An 18,664-nucleotide genomic window follows, 5' to 3' on the forward strand; every position below is an offset into this window, starting at 1 on the left:
AACCAAACCAACAACATCGTCCAATAACCCCAGGAACGATTTCTCCGATCAAACCAAGAATTATTCCGACCAAATACTAAACTAACGATTTCGTACATCAAAATTTACAAATAATATACCAAAATAAAGCTTAACACTTGTATAATATAACCCCAATAACCAAAATAACCTCAGATTCATGTAACTTCAAAAATGAATCAAAATAAAATTGTAAAAACTTGAAACTAGAAACTACTATCTAGAACATAACTCCGATCAATTAAGTAGCACAAATCAATTGTAAACAAGTACAGGAAACTATACTAAGCATCAAAATCAACCCAGAACCCCAGAAGCAAAAACCCCGAATTTCAGTTCAAGAACCCTAAAATACGAATTGAAAATCTAGGCAACAAAACATGAAATTGATGGTATGAATAGAAAGTAGAGATCAAGAGTTTTGTTTTGGTTACTCACATGATCGATTTGGATATCAGAAACACTATGAAATCTGTGATTGAAGCTCTGCAATTGTTCTTCACCCCCAAAATCAATTTCTTAATATTCTGATTTTTAATTATAATTAACTGATTAATTAATAACAAATCTGATATTTATATTTATGAAAATAATACCCCTAAATAAAATTAAGGGTCTAATTACACATCTAATAAAAATATTTGGCCCCAATTTTTATAATTTTTGGGTATTAATAATGAATTTTTAAATATCCAATAAATACAAAATTAATGTCAAAAATTTCCAAAAATTATGAATATTACAAAAATGCAAAGAAATGTGATGTATGATAATTTCATGATCATATAAAAATAAAAATGTGATTTTTGTGGGGTTTTTGGTACCCGAAGGGGTCCGAAAAATCGTTTTTCGTGAAAAATGTAAATTTGTAAAACATCTAGGGGTTCAAAATAGCGATATAGTATGGGTTATTTTTGGTAAAATAGGGCCAATGATTTTGTTTAAAATACGGGATTTTAAAACACTGTTTGAGCTGTACGGGTTTTGATATAAAATATATAACTTGTGATAAAACACTCAATAATCATCCAAAACACGTTCAGATCAAAACAGACAACACGTAGCACATAACGATTAGGGTTTAACAACTCAACACAATTAATCACATAATAATACACATAATTTATCTTTATTATAATATAATACAAGCATAATTTCTCGATCGTTACACTGGCAACATGGGAAAGACTTTGGGATATGACAATATCAATCTTGGGAATGTCATAATTGAATCAATAGCTCTTGTCTCAGGACTTAAACACAATATGCTAAGTGTGAGTCAAATCTGTGACAGAGGTTATCATGTGGATTTCTTTGAAGTATCCAAAAACCCAAAAAAATCCGAAAAATGTTGGCAGATTTTTTTTCCAGAGACCTTGCAAGCGCCCGCCTGCTAGGATCAGGCAGCCGCGCTCTAGCAGGCGCTCGCCTGCTGGTGCCAGGCGACTGCCTGCGCCCCTGAATTTTGAAAAATTCATTTTCAGCCTATATATAAAAAAACACAAAACAAAAATCACAGCAGAATATCGCCACTAACCCACGATTTCTTCCCCAATATTAGCCACAATCCCCACTCCTAATCAAATTCAACCCCTAGTCTTGCTATATATATATACAACCTCTCCATACACATCCCATACACTTTTAATTCTACGAAATCTCTCCTACACACCAAACACAACTCTCTAACCCTTATTTTCAGTTCTAATGGCCCCAAAGAGATCACAAACTCTAGGGAGCAGCAGCACCATTCCGACTGCTGATTCTTCGAGGAACACTGCTGCGAGGCCCCGATTGTTGGATGGGGCTGCTGAAGAAGAGTACACCAAGCTTCTGACTAAGCCTATTATGAGGGAGAAGGTGTTCTTGCCATCAGGGAGGGATGGTGATTTGCTACCGATGATTGCTGAGAAGGGATGGATTACAATCTGCGAGTCACCTGAGGCTGTTCCGATGAGTATCGTTCACGAGTTCTATGCGAATGCCAAGGCCGACAAGAATGGGTTTTCTGTTGTTCGTGGGCTTACTGTGGATTATCATCCCGAGGCGATTCGCCGGGTAATTGGACAGCGATAAAGGAAACCACAGGAGGAGAATTGGAATGAAAAGTCCCCTAAGGACTTTGATATGGACTTGATTATTGCTACTCTCTGTCGGTCGGGCACAGTGTGGAAGTTCAAAAGGGGAACCAACGAGTATCATAATTTCCCTACTGTCGCGATGAACATGTATGATCGTGCTTGGAATGTATTTATGTGTGCTAATATTCTTTCTTTTGTGCATGCACATGAGGTTATAGTGGAGAGGGCGAGGTTGTTATGGGGAATTCTGAATGAGGAATATTATGTGAACCTTGGTGAGTACATCTACCAAGGGATTTTAAAGTTTTTGAGAGGAAAATCGCAGTACTCTATCCCGTATGCCTCCATTGTCACGAAGCTTTACAAGGCATGTGGAGTCCAGTGGCCGTCTTATGAGCAGCTACAGATGTCGACCGCTCATATTGATTCATCGACATTGAATGCGATGCAGGAGTGGATGGGTGGAGAGCCTGAGTCACATGGTTTGGGATATCACCTTCTAGGAGGAGTTCCAGCAGTTGGTGCTACCATGGCTAGGCCCAGTCAGGCTAGGGGAGAGGCAGGTTCTTCGAGAGCCCAGGGAGGAGATGGTTCGGGATTGGCTGATGTCCAGTGCAGGAGGCTTTCCAGGAGGATGGATGCGATGTATGAGTCGCTGAGTCGGTTTGCGCAGGAGCTCATCCAAGCACTTGGGACTACGTTTAGAGGCCTTGGAGCTGACATCCAGTGGCCTGTTTATGGTGAGGATTCTGCTTATTGTTAGGGCGGAAACACGCGCTAATAATACACGCAAGTATACGCGTTCGCAAGTAATATAGAATACTTTCTAGTTCGTTCCCATAGAGACTCAGACTACTTATTGTTTAATTAAACTCAGGCACTAACGTATGATTACTTCTCAATGTTAAGACACTAACACTTAGAATTGTTGACTAAATATTAACTATAATTAACTACTTAATTAATCACTTAAATAACACTTCAATTAACAATGTTAAAACACTCATGAGATCACAACTTCATTACTACTTCCTTCAATAGTTATTGTTATTACCCTTAGCATGCAACAGTGATGATATTAATCGAATAACACGAAACTGATAAAAGTCAACTTTCATTGTACTAATACCATTCTACCAAGCATCCACAATTAAGATAGAAGTTGAATATGCATCAATTATGTTGAGTTCCTATATGTCTACAGAAATTCACAACATAATGATTTAAGCACAAGTTAATCCTTTTGATTACACAGGGTGAATAAAACTGTTAGAGTTACCCACTAATCATGCACATCATACATGAACCTATGCTAGCATGGCAAGTTCTAAATCTCAAGATCCACTGTCGCTTCACAAGAGATTAACACCCTATCTTATATGTTCGCGACGCACATAAGACGAATACGCACAACCAATATTAGATATCATATAATCATCACACGCTAAGGTATTAAACAATTAACTAAAGAATTCCATAGTAAATCCGTTGCAACCCCGTGATCACGATTAGCCCATAATAGCACTTATCGTCATCATGGCTTCATATGAAAACATGATAAACAAACATAAAAGAATAATAACTAAACTAATTATATTAAACCAGAGTACGTCATAAGAGTAATTAGGTTCAAAGTAAGAAAACTAGCATCCAACGTTACAACGAAATAAAGAATCACAAGAAAATATGCTTCCTCTTCGTTGCTGTGTTCTAAAACAGTCTTCTTCCTTATCTCCTTCGCTCCTTGCTTAATACCACGATCCCACCTTGTGAAAACGTCTCCAAATCTACTTATATAATAGTCCCATAAAACTCAGATTACATAGAAGTTGTAAGCCAAACAGAAGTAGAAGTCTTAAAATAATTATTTAATTTCCCGATCCTGCGCGGCCGCTCAGCATAGCTGAGTGGGCGCTCAGCTTTCTGCGCGGCCGCTCAGCATAGCTGAGCGGGCACTCAGGACCCTACTGGATTTTTCCTGAGTTTGCTCCGTTTCTTCGCCGTAATCTGCCCCTTTCTTTCCTCTCGCAATGGTGAACATATGCCAAGGCTTATTCTTGATGATTACTCCTCCGAAATGCAACTAATATCCTGAAATGCATAAACACTAGAAAAACGCATCAAATACACAAAATACATGATTTCAAGGCACTAATTTAAGCTATTTTAAGACGTTCTAAGTGGTATAAAATGCCACTTATCACACCCCCAAACTTAAATCGATGCTTGTCCTCAAGTGTCACTGACTCAAAAATAAATAAAAACATGCATGAATGCAATCTATATGAAATGCAGCGATCCCCCTTACTACGAACAAACCAACCAATTTACAACATATCAACAAATGCAGTTAGGCGATCAAAGATCAATCAAATCATGCAAACGAACATACAGCCAGAAATGTGGTGTGTGCGGATGCTTAACATATATGCTTCGGAACTAGACCAATTATTATGACTCAACTATCATCAAGGCAATCACATGATTATACAAAGAATAAAAATTCTAGGCACAAAGTGACTTATAACACTACAAGAATTCTGGAGCTTATTACGGAATCATGCTTTTTATTCACACAAATAATGCTTATTTGACCGTGCAATGAGTGAGGTCCACAAAAGACTTATACAATGGTATCCATGTAGCGAGCGTTAGGTTAGCGGATCCCAGACTCTAAAAGCCTTAGGTCACTAGGCACAAAGTCCCCTAAGAACTTAATAACTCGAATACCAAAGAGCCCACTCGTGATCAATTATGCATAAACACATACTTCTTCTTCTTTTTTCTCTTTTTTTTTTCTTTTTCTTTCTTTTTCTTTTTTTTTCAAAATTTCTGAGCAAGTGCGTTTCGCTCCATCTTGCTCAACCTTAAACTACTTGCATAACATGCGATCCGGCTACTAGCCAATTGACGCCTAGCCACAACTAGCAACAAATTCCATTTTTACTCCATTTTTTTCCTTTTTCATGCCTTTATCACTAAGAACCTATTATCAAATTCTAAGCATAATAAATAGTTTAACCTTGAAAATAATCAGATTATAACAACAATCTAGCCCTTAAACATTCTCTAAGACTTAGTGAAAATACAAGTGCTTCTAGCATGCATATCAACCTACAGGACTCAATATCACTTTAATGTTATCACTACACTCGCATCAATATCACAAATGAGTCGATAAATCATCGCAAAAGGGATCATGGCATATGCATGAGCTATATAAAAAAAACTATATCACAAAAATTATGCAACTATATGAACTAACTATCATGAATATGCAGCTATATGACACACACAAAATATTCCTTAACTACCACCCCCAAACTTAAAATCTTCACTATCCCCAGTGAAGGTAGTAGAAAGGAACACAGGGTATACCTACTCGGAGTCATCATCATCATTACCCTCAGTGGGTGGAGTATCAGGCGGCGGGTATGCAGAGTCCTCACCAAAAACTGGCCACTGGATATCAGCTCCAAGGCCCCGAAAAGCAGTCCCTAACGCAAGGGTGAGCTCCTGAGCAAACCTGCTCTGTGTCTCGTACATGGCATCCATCCGCCGTGAAAGCCTCCTATACTGGGCATCAGCCATCCCAGCACCCTCCTGAGCTCTCGAAGAACCAGACTCATCACGCCTAGTCCTAGCCATAGTAGCACCTCGTGATGGACGCCCTCCTGGAAGATGATAACCCAGCCCATGCTCCTCGGGCTCACCATCGGTCCACTCTTGCATCCCATTCAGAGTCCCAGAATCAATTGGAGCGGTCGGCATCTGCAACTGCTCATGAGATGGCCAGTTCACTCCCACTGCTCGGTAAAGCTTCATGACCGTGGATGAATAAGGGATGTTCATGTGCTTAGCTCCCCACAAAAACTTCAGAATTCCTTGGTAGATAAACTCACCAAGGTCCACATAGTACTCTTCATTAAGAATTCCCCACAACAACTGTGCTCTCTCAACTGTGACCTCATGTGCATGTGACGAAGGCAGAATATTAGCACAAATAAACGCATTCCATGCACGGGCATACCTGTTCATAGCGATCGCCGGAAAGTGACGATACTCATTAGTGTCGGTCTTGAAGGTCCAAACTGTGCCCGACCTACAGAGAGTAGCACAAATCAAATCCAAGTCGAAATCCTCAGCAGTCTTCTCATTCCAGTTCTCCTCCTCGGGCTTCCTCTCTCGCTGCCCAATCACACGGCGAATCTCCGCTGGGTGATAATTAACCATCAGCCCTCGGACCAAAGAAAACCCATTCTTCTCGCCCTTCGAGTTCGCATAGAACTCGCGAACCACGCTCATTGGCACTGCTTCGGGCGACTCAAAAAAAGCTATCCACCCCTTCTCTGCAATCATAGGTAGCAACTCACCATCCCTCCCCGATGGTAAAAATCCTCTCTCCTTCAGAATCGGCTTCCCCAAAAGCCTAGTGTACTCCTCCTCCGTAGCTTTGTCATTCAACCGAGGCCTCACAGCAGTACCCCTTGATGAATCAGCAATAGGGACTGTGTTGCTGCTATCAATAGTTCTTGCATTCTTGGGTGCCATTGAATCTGAATAAAAGTGTTAAGAACTGTGTTTTTGTGTTTGGGAGAGAGTTTGAGTGTAGAAGGTTTGTGGGAGATATGTAGGATAGGTGTATGTATATATAGGGTGTGGATTAGGTTAAAATTAGATTAGGAGTGGGGTTGAGGGATAAAATCATGGGGTAATGGGAAAAGAAATCGTGGGTTTATGGGTTGTGTTTTATTTTTTTGATTTTCTAATTTTTTTTGTATTTTTATGAACTGGAAAAAAAATTCTGGCAGCCGACCCCTGAGCGGTCGCTCAGCAGAGCTGAGCGGGCGCTCAGGGGGTTACTGGAAAAAAAATTCAGTCCCGTTTTTCTGATATTTTTGTGGTTTTGGATAGGTTATTAACTTCTAATGGTTCCTGTAATAACAAATCATGGGTTGCCTCCCATACAGCGCTTCTTTTTCGTCATTAGCTTGACGTTGCGTACCTTCATTAAGTTGACAATAAAATGGCACTAACCACTTCTCGGTTTGCCATGTCCCCATAGTAGTGCTTCAAACGCTGACCATTAACCTTGAATGCTTGGTCCTGATCATTCTCAAAAATTTCCACCGCTCCATGTGGAAACACAGTTTTGACAATAAAAGGTCCAGACCACCTTAATTTCAACTTCCCAGGGAAAAGTCGGAGACGAGAGTTGAATAAGAGAACTTGTTGCCCCGGCACGAATAACTTAGGATGTAGCTTCCTATCGTGCCACCTCTTCACCTTTTCCTTGTACATTTTGTTATTCTCGTACGCTTGAAGTCGGAATTCATCAAGTTCATTAAGCTGAAGCATTCTCTTCTTACCAGCTGCATCTAAATCCAGGTTCAACTTTTTCAACGCCCAGTAGGCCTTATGCTCAAGCTCCGCAGGTAAATGACATCCCTTATCGTACACCAGCTGAAAAGGGGACATACCAAGTGGAGTTTTGTATGCTGTTCTGTAAGCCCAAACAACTTCATCGATCTTTAAAGACCAATCCTTCCTTGACGGACAAACAACCTTCTCTAGAATGCACTTGATCTCTCTGTTAGACACTTCCGCTTGACCATTTGTTTGCGGATGATAGGCAGTAGCAACTCGATGATTCACATTATAATGCTGCATCATAGAAGTGAACTTACGGTTGCAGAAATGCGACGCTTCATCACTTATGATTACCCGAGGTGTTCCAAACCTTGTGAAAATCTGCTTATGAAGAAAATTCAACACTGCCTTTGCATCATTTGTCGGTAGAGCTTTGACTTCTACCTATTTTGAGACATAATCGACTGCCAGCAAGATGTACTGATTATTGCAGGACGAGACAAAAGGCCCCATGAAATCGATTCCCCAAACATCAAAGACCTCGACTTCAAGCATCACATTTAACGGTATTTCATCCTTTCTCGTCAAATTTCCCACTATTTGGCAACGATCACACCTTAAAACAAACTGATGAGCATCCTTAAACAAAGTAGGTCAGAAAAAACCTGCTTGCAGAATACGAGCTACCGTCTTCGCACCACCATAGTGTCCACCATAAACTGTGGAGTGGCAGTCTCGTAATATCTCCTCCGTCTTACAGAACGGGATACATCTCCTGATGATCTGGTCAGCTCCCTGTCTAAATAAATATGGTTCATCCCACGTATACCACTTTACCTCATGCAGAAACTTCTTTTAATTTGAGGTCAAATTAGGAGGCATTATATTGCTGACAAGATAGTTTACAATATCTGCAAACCATGGCTCTTCCTCCTGAACTGCAAACAACTGCTCATCCGGAAAAGATTCGTTGATCAATGTCTTATCTTGTGAAGTAGACTCGGGATTCTCCAACCTAGAGAGATGGTCAGCTACTTGATTCTCAGTACCTTTTCGATCCTTGATCTCTAACTCAAATTCCTGAAGTAAGAGCACCCAACGAATGAGTCTCGGCTTCGAATACTTCTTGGAAATCAAATAGTGAATGGCCGCATGATCAGTGAATACTGTCACTTTTGTCCCAAGCAGATAAGATCGAAATTTCTCGAAACCAAAGACTATAGCCAAGAGCTCCTTCTCAGTAGTGGTGTAGTTCATTTGGGCCCCATTTAAGGTCTTACTCGCATAGTAGACCACATGAAAGAGATTATTATTGCGCTGCCCAAGAACTGCACCTACCGCATAATCACTCACATCACACATCATCTCAAACGGCTCTGTCCAATCTGGTGCTGTAATAACTGGTGCAGTGATCAAACTCTTTTTGAGAGTCTCGAATGCAATTAAACATTCATCATCAAATTTGAAAGGCACATCTTTCTCAAACAAGTTGCACAATGGCTTAGATATCTTTAAAAAGTCCTTGATGAATCGCCGATAAAAACCTGTATGACCAAGAAAACTACGGATTCCTTTCACAGAAATAGGTGGTGGAAGATTTTCAATGACTCCCACCTTGGCCTTATCCACCTCAAGACCCTTGCTAGAGACCTTATGCCCGAGAATAATGCCTTCACGCACCATAAAGTGACATTTCTCCCAATTGAGTACCAAATTCGTTTCCACACACCCTTTGAGCACGACACGAAGATTATTCAAACATTCATCATACGAATGTCCAAAGACGGAGAAGTCGTCCATGAACACTTCGACATTATTTCCAATCATGTCAGAGAATATAGCCATCATACATCTCTGAAAAGTGGCCAGTGCGCCACATAACCCAAACGAAACTCTGCGAAAAGCAAACGTGCCAAATGGACAAGTGAAGGTAGTCTTTTCCTGATCCTCTGGCGCAATACAAATCTAATTATACCCAGAATAGCCATCCAGAAGACAATAATACTCATGACCAGCCAACCTGTCAAGCATCTGATCAATGAATGGAAGAGGGAAGTGATCCTTCCTCGTGGCTTTGTTCAACTTTCGGTAATCCATGCATACTCTCCATCCTGTAACTGATCGAGTGGGGATGAGCTCGTTCTTCTCATTTGCTACCACAGTAATACCTCCTTTCTTAGGCACACATTGTACGGGGCTCACCCAAGAACTGTCAGAAATAGGATAAATGATGCCTGCATCTAAGCATTTCAGAATTTCTTTCTTCACCACCTCCTTCATGATAGGATTAAGTCTGCGCTGCTGCTCAATAGTTGGCTTACTACCTTCCTCTAGCAGAATTTTATGCATACAATATGAAGGGCTGATCCCTTTGATGTCTGTTATGGTCCATCCAATAGCTGATTTGAATTCTCTCAAAATCCTTAAGAGCTTGTCTTCCTCACTACCTGAAAGGTCAGATGGAATAATAACAGGTAAAGTAGATGCATCACCTAAAAAAGCATACCTCAAGTGTTCAGGTAATGGCTTGAGCTCCAAGGTAGGTGCTTCCTCTATTGATGGTTTGAGCTTTCCTTCAGCATTCTTGAGGTCAGAAGTACCAAGAGATTCAAACGGCATGTCCAGCTTTCGCTTCCAGGGAGAAGCATTCAGATATTGTAATTGCTCGTTGCCATCTTCATCATCACTGTCAAAATCCCCCACTAAGGCCTTTTCCAATGCATCAAACATTAGCATGTGATCGAGTTCTGAAGTAACCGTAGAATCAATCACATCCACTTTTAAGAACTCCTCATCTTCTGTAGGGAATTTCATTGCCTTGAACACGTTGAAGGTCACATCCTGATCTTGTACCCGCATAGTAAGTTCACCTTTCTGCACATCTATCAAGGTACGTCCAGTAGCCAAGAAAGGTCTTCCCAAGATTATGGGAATCTTCTTATCTTCCTCGAAATCCAGAATAACAAAATCTGCAGGAAAGAAGAGCTTATCCACCTTGACTAGCACATCCTCCACTATGCCCCTTGGGTAAGTAATAGAACGATCAGCCAATTGCAGAGACATGTATGTGGGTTTTGGATCAGGCAAATCCAACTTTTTAAAGATCGACAACGGCATCAGATTGATGCTTGCTCCCAAATCACAAAGGCACTTGTCAAAAGTCAACTTGCCAATGGTGCAAGGAATGGTGAAGCTACCTGGATCTTTAAGCTTTGGAGGTAACTTTTGCTGCAGAACAGCGCTGCATTCTTCCGTTAGAGCAACAGTCTCAAGGTCATCCAGTTTCACCTTCCTTGAAAGAATACTCTTCATAAACTTCGCATAACTAGGCATTTGCTCCAGAGCCTCAACGAAAGGTATATTGATGTGAAGTTTCTTGAACACCTCCAGAAACTTACTGAACTGTTTATCCAGCTTTTGTTGCTGCAATCTCTTAGGGAAAGGTGGTGGAGGATAGAACTGTTTCTCCCCTGTATTTACCTCAGGCAGAGTGTGTTCAACAGTAGTCTTCCTTGGTTCCGCCGCTTTCTCCTTTTGCTTAGCTTCTTCATCTCTAACTTCAGCTTCTCCTTCTTTTGCCTTTTCAGCATCAGCAACTTTCCCAGACCTTAAGGTAATAGCCTTGACTTGCTCTTTAGCTTCCTTCCTGCCTGGTACTTCCGTGTCACTGGGAAGTGTGCCAGGTTGACGATTGAGCACTGCATTGGCTATTTGACCGATTTGATTTTCCAAGGTCTTGATAGAAACCGCCTGACTCTTGCATAAAAGCTTAAGTTCCTCAAAATCAGCACTAGTAGGTGCAACTGCACTTCCCTGTTGAGGATATGATTGCTTTTGAGCATACTGCTGTGGTTGCTGGAATCGAGGTGGATTAAACTGTTTACTCACACCTTGCTGATATGGTGGCTGAATAGCATTCTGATTATTACCCCAGCTTAAATTTGGATGATTTCTGTTGTTAGGATGATAAGTAGCTGGCACAGGCTGCTGTTGTCGCTGATAATTATTCACATACTGAACAGATTCTTTGACAAGAGAACTCTGATTCGTAGCATGAGAACCTGCACAAAGCTCACAGACCATAGCTATTTGATTAACTCCATATGTAGCTAGAGAATCAACCTTCATCGACAGCGCTTGGAGCTGCGCTGCAATAGCGGTGGCTGCATCGACTTCCAGAATACCTGCTACCTTCCCAGGCATCATCCTCTGAGTTGGGTTTTGATGCTCATTTACAGCCATAGTCTCGATAAGATTATAAGCCTCAGTATAGCTTTTGGCCCATAAGGCGCCTCCAGCTGCTGCATCGAGCATGGGCCGAGATTGGGCCCCCAAACCATTATAGAAACCAGTGATCACCATCCAATCGGAGATTCCATGATGTGGACACTTTCTCAACATTTCCTTGTAGCGTTCCCAAGCTTCGCACATAGATTCTGTAGGTTGCTGCGCAAACTGAGTAAGAGCACTCCTCATAGCAGCAGTCTTTGCCATCGGATAAAACTTTACCAGAAACTTTTGTGCAAGATCTTGCCAAGTAGTGATGGACCCAGCTGGTTCAGAATGTAACCAGTCCTTAGCTTTGTCCCTCAGTGAGAATGGGAAAAGCCTCAGCTTGATAGCCTCATCAATCACGCCATTATACTTGAAAGTGTTGCAGATCTCGACAAAATTCCTTATGTGCATGTTGGGGTCTTCAGTCGCAGCTCCTCCAAAAGAAACAGAATTCTGCACCATCTGAATAGTGCCCGGCTTGATTTCAAAGGTGTTAGCTTGAATAGCCGGATGAAGAATGCTTGACTGAATGTCATCAATTTTAGGCCGAGAAAAGTCCATAAGAGCTGGATCAGCCTGAACAATACGATCACCCATGATTACTGGTTCTTTCTGCTCAGTTCCTGAATCCGAATCTTCAAAATCTATCTTCTCCGGAATATCAAGAACTTCGTCTGTCTCCTTAGCTGTATCTAAAGTCCTCTTGCGAGTACGAGAACGAGTTTGCATAAACGCTCGCTAATGTACCAGAAACAATAAGTAACAACTACGTCCTAATCACTGAGTCCTAACGACCAATGATGGTAAGTACATAAACTAAACAAATACGCCGAGTCCCCGGCAGCGGCGCCAAAAACTTGTTAGGGCAGAAACACGCGCTAATAATACACGCAAGTATACGCGTTCGCAAGTAATATAGAATACTTTCTAGTTCGTTCCCACAGAGACTCAGACTAATTATTATTTAATTAAACTCACGCACCAACGTATGATTACTTCTCAATGTTAAGACACTAACACTTAGAATTGTTGACTAAATATTAACTACAATTAACTACTTAATTAATCACTTAAATAACACTTCAATTAACAATGTTAAAATACTCATGAGATCACAACTTCATTACTACTTCCTTCAATAGTTATTGTTATTACCCTTAGCATGCAACAGTGATGATATTAATCGAATAACACGAAACTGATAAAAGCCAACTTTCATTGTACTAATACCATTCTACCAAGCATCCACAATTAAGATAGAAGTTGAATAGGCATCAATTATGTTGAGTTCCTATATGTCTACAGAAATTGACAACATAACGATTTAAGCACAAGTTATTCCTTTTGATTACACAGGGCGAATAAAACTGTTAGAGTTACCCACTAATCATGCACATCATACATGAACCTATGCTAGCATGGCAAGTTCTAAATCTCAAGATCCACCGTCGCTTCACAAGAGATTAACACCCTATCTTATATGTTCGCGACACACATAAGACGAATACGCACAACCAATACTAGATATCATACAATCATCACACGCTAAGGTATTAAACAATTAACTAAAGAATTCCATAGTAAATCCGTTGCGACCCCATGATCACGATTAGCCCATAATAGCACTTATCGTCATCATGGGTTCATATGAAAATATGATAAATAAACACAAAAGAATAATAACTAAACTAATTATATTAAACCAGAGTACGTCACAAGAGTAATTAGGTTCAAAGTAAGAAAACTAGCATCCAACGTTACAACGAAATAAAGAATCACAAGAAATATGCTTCCTCTTCGTTGCTGTGTGCTAAAACGGTCTTCTTCCTTATCTCCTTCTCTCCTTGCTTAATACCACGATCCCACCTTGTGAAAACGTCTCCAAATCTACTTATATAATAGTCCCATAAAACTCAGATTACATAGAAGTTGGAAGCCAAACAGAAGTAGAAGTCTTAAAATAATTATTTAATTTCCCGACCCTGCGCGGCCGCTTAGCATAGCTGAGCGGGCGCTCAGCTTTCTGCGCGGCCGCTCAGCATAGCTGAGCGGGCGCTCAGGACCCTACTAGATTTTTCCTGAGTTTGCTCTGTTTCTTCGCCGTAATCTGCCCCTTTCTTTCCTCTCACAATGGTGAACACATGCCAAGGCTTATTCTTGATGATTACTCCTCCGAAATGCAACTAATACCCTGAAATGCATAAACACTAGAAAAACGCATCAAATACACAAAATACTTGATTTCAAGGCACCAATTTAAGCTATTTTAAGACGTTCTAAGTGGTATAAAATGCAACTTATCACTTATCCACCTCCTAACACTCCACCCTCTGAGAGTGATGACGAGGATGATTCGTCTGAGTAGGTATACCCTGTGTTCCTATCTATTACCTTCACTGGGGACAGTAAAGATTTTAAGTTCGGGGGTGGTAGTTAAGGAACATATTTGTGTGTGTGTCATGTAGTTGCATTTTCATGTTAGTTTAGTTCATATAGTTGCATATTTTTGCCATATAATTTTTTTTATATAGTTTTTTTTTATTTTATAGCTTTATTTATCATGTCATATAGCTCATGCATATACCATGATCCATTTGTGTTACTTTACTGATTAATATGTGATATTGATGCGAGTGTAGTGATAGCGTTAGAGTGATGTTGAATCTTATTAGGTTGACATGCATGCTAGAAACACTTATAATTTTACTAAGTCTTAGAGTATGCTTAAGGACTAGATTGTTGTCATGGTTTGATGGTTTTTGAGGTTAATCTATTGCTTATGCTTAGAATGCATGATATGCTCTTAATGATAAAAGACATAGAAAGATAAAAATTAGAAAAAAATTGGAATTCATTGCTAGTTGTGGCTAGGCGTCAAATGGCTACTAGCCGGCTCGTATTGTATACGAGTAGTCTAGGGTTGAGCAAGATGGAGCGAAACACACTTGCTCAGAAATTAAAAAAAAAATAAAAAAGAGGAAAAAAAGAAAAGAAAGAAAAAAAATATGGTTTAGTGCATAATTGACCACAAGTGGGCTCTTTGGTATTCGAGTTATTAAGTTCTTAGGGGACTTTGTGTCTAGTGACCTAAGGCTTTTATAGTCTGGGATCCGCTAACCTAACACTCGCTAAATGGGTACCATTGCATAAGTCTTTTGTGGAGCTCACTCATTGCACGATCAAATAAGTATTTGTTTATGTGTTGAATAAAAGCATGACTCCGTAATAAAATCCAATAATCTTGAAGTGTTATAAGTCATTTTATGTCTAGAATATATTCTTTGTATAAGCTTGTGATTTCCTTGAGGATAATTAAGTTATGGTGATTGATCTAGTTTTGAAGCATATCTGTTAAGCATTCGCACACACCACGATTCTAGTTGTATGTTAGCTTGCGAGATTTAATTGATCTTTAGTCGCCTAATTACATTTGTTGATATGTCATGTGTTGGTTGGTTTAGTCATCGCGATGGGGATCGCTGCATTTATATAGTTTGCATTCATGCATGTTTTATTCTGAGTTTGAATCTGTGACGCTTGAGGACAAGTATCGATTTAAGTTTGGGGGTGTGATAAGTGGCATTTTATACCACTTAGAGCATCTCATAACGGCTTGAATTGGTGTCTTGAACTCGAGTATTTTGTGTATTTGATGCGTTTTCTAGTGTTTTTGCATTTCAGGATATAACTTGCTTAGATAGGGGGTTTTCATCGAATAAAGCCTAAGAAAGTGCTTGAATCAGTCCCGGGTTGATGTGCGAAGAGTTCAGCAAAAATAGAAGCAAAAATAGGAATTTTCCAGAAGTGATGCAGGCGCCCGCCTGATGGGAGCAGGAGACCACCTTGTAGCAGGCGCCCGCCTGGAAGAAGGAGGCGGCCTCCTGGGTACGGATTTTCAGAATCTGGATTTTATTAATTAGAGTTCAATTGGGCTTCTATTAGCGCTGGTTCTTTTGGGTTATTATATAAACCTTATGGGAAGACGTTTTCAATATAGAAGATAATCGAGAGAGAAGGCAAGAAGATTGAGAAGACCGTTTTAGCACTCAACAATGAAAAAGAGGAAGCATACGTTTATCTTGTGATTCGTTGTAACAATGGATGTTAGTTTTCTTAATGCTTTGAACCTTAATACTCTTGTGACATACTTCATTATTTATTAAGTATTTTTATTAGTTTATATCATTGTGTTATTATCATGCTTTCATATGAACCCATGGTGACGATAAGTTCTATAATGGGCTAATCGTGATCATGGGATCCTAGCGGATTTACTATGGAATTCTTTAGTTAATTTTTTAATACCTTGGTATATGGTGATTGTATGATATCTAGCATAGGTTGTGCTTATTCGTCTTATGTGCGTCGCAAACATGTAAGATAGCCTGTTAATCTCTTGTGAAGCGAAAGTGAATCTTGAGATTTAGAACTTGCCATGCGAGCATAGGTTCGTATATTGTATGCATGATTAGTGGGTAACTCTAACCGTTTTACTTGCCCTGTGTAATCATCATGAATAACGTGCACTTAAATCGTTATGTTGTCAAATTCTGTAGACATATAGGGTCTCAACATAATTGATGCCTATTCAACTTCTATCTTAATTGTGGATGCTTGGTAGAATGGTATTCATATAACGAAAGTTGGCGTTTATCAGTTTCGTGTTGTTCGATTAATATCATCACCATTACATGCCAAGGGTAATAACAATAACTATTGAATGAAGTAGTAATGAAGTTATGATCTCATGTGTGTTTAATATTGTTAATTCAAGTGTTTAATTCTCGTAGTTATTATTAGTTAATCAATCTTAATTGTTATTATCTTGACATTGAAGAATAATCAAACATTAGTGAGTAAGTGTTAATTAAATATAATTAATCAGAGTCTCTGTGGGAATGAACTAGAAATCATTCTATATTACTTGCGAACACGTATACTTGCATGAATTATTTAGCGCATGCTTTGTGCCTAACATGAATATAGATGCCTCTACATTTCAACATCCAAATCCAGCTAATCAAATTTTAGATGGCCAATCAAACCTGGAAGCTGAAACTACTCTTGGCTTGATTCATTCCATGAAATCAATAAAGAGTGCTAAAGATACTATCTCAAATATTCATGTTTAAGCTGATGATTTCCTTGAGTTTATTGATGAAATTGGAAGTGATGATGATGATAATGAAAGAGATGGTGCATGCCCTTCCATCACAAACATTCCAGAGTGAATATTCTCCAACATCATTCAGCTAGAAGAACTGAATGTAGAGTTTTTGAACCAGTATGAGGCATCACCAACTGACCAATCTTCATCATCTACCACAACTCAACTATTGGTTTAGTTTCAGCAATCCAATATAAAGCTTCACAAGCTTCAATTTCTACTACACAAATATGACTTTTAGAGCATAATAAATGCCATTCTGAAAATGAAAACTGAATACAACAGGGAGTTAAATGATAGGTTGCCACTCCGCAAAATACCCATAGTTCACTCCAAGCTGAATAGAGAATAGGACAAGTTCCAAGACATTGGCTGATATGAAAAGTGGATGAGCCTTGTGGAAGTGAAAATTTCCAATATGGACAAGGAAATGGGCATTCATACAAAACTTCTGCAACACATTCTCAATTCGAGGCCTCATGTCTCATCTCTTGATGATAACAAAAAGGGGGAGAAGTCTGTAGCTCAAGAAATTGAGATTGTATTCATCATCCACGGTAACAAGTCATGCTTCCTCACAACAATTGCAAATTCAAGTCCTTGTGAGCAAGGAGGAGGAAATCAAAACTATTGACAGTATATCTAAAAGACTCGTATATGTTTCTGAAGCCGCCAAGCAGAAGCCAGCAAATATTCCGACGTTAACCAACTTTATGAAGATCATTACTCCTGACATATCCATAAGTGGTTTAATTCAAAAGGGATCTCCTTCCTATAAAAATGAGTTCAACTCAGAATTCAAACTATCTAAAGCCAGATCCCCTGCCAGGAAAGATGATCTCAAAGAAAAGAAACCCTCGAAAATGTGCACTTTGCTAGGCCCAGACTGAAGGGTTGTTAGCACATAAACGCAATGAAAACATAAATTTAAATCTTAAAAAAAACCGAAACCTTCCGCAGGATCCATGTGAAAAATAATATTTAATTCGTAGTCCAGTATGTTTACCTTAAGAAGCTTTACGTTAATGGAAAGATGGAGGTCTTTAATAGCGATCCAAGAACGATGAACGGAAATCCCTAGCAGCTGCTCCTCAAGTGTGAAGCACTCCACCGGTATCCACCAAGAGATCAATGTAATGGAGGAGGAAGAGGTTAAGAGAATTAGTTGCCTCCCTCTTGTTCTACTTTAGAATTAGGGTTAATTATTTGGGTTGAGGCAAACAGGTTTTATAATAGTATATTTATAGGCAAAATTTTTAGCTGAAAATTTTCCATAAAATATTATTATTATTAACCCTTTAATTGATTATTCTTATTAACCAATTAACTAATAATTAAAACTCCTTTTAATCATTAATCCCTTTTCTAAACACTTGAGAAAAATAATTCTCTCACTTGATTTAATTTCCAAAATTAAATTCTTAATTAATAATATTAAGAATTAATTAAATCTCATTTAATCAATTATTAAATCTGATAATTAATTATTTATTTCACAAATAAATAATTACCAGCCATTATTAATTAATTCCTCCACCATTAAATCATTCTCTTTTATGGTGTGACCCTGTAGGTTCAATATTAAGCCGGTAGTATAAATAAATAATAATAAAACTATTTATCATTATTTATATAAATTCTCTAATTCATTAAATATGATTAATTAATAAATTAATCATATTTATTCTACATCGTGAGGGATACTTCTCAGCATATCGCGACTATCCAGATAATACGAATTCACTGCTTAGAA

At 39.1% G+C, this 18,664-nt stretch overlaps 1 non-coding gene across 1 annotated transcript; it reads left to right on the forward strand.

Moving 5' to 3' along the window:
• Positions 1 to 11,841: 11,841 nt before the first annotated feature.
• On the forward strand, positions 11,842 to 11,948 carry LOC141709447 (small nucleolar RNA R71). Its single transcript, XR_012570022.1, has one exon. It is a non-coding gene; the product is annotated as a small nucleolar RNA R71 (small nucleolar RNA).
• Positions 11,949 to 18,664: the final 6,716 nt, after the last annotated feature.

Source organism: Apium graveolens, chromosome 2, assembly GCF_009905375.1.
Source record: "Apium graveolens cultivar Ventura chromosome 2, ASM990537v1, whole genome shotgun sequence".
In the NCBI taxonomy this organism is placed as follows: domain Eukaryota; kingdom Viridiplantae; phylum Streptophyta; class Magnoliopsida; order Apiales; family Apiaceae; genus Apium; species Apium graveolens.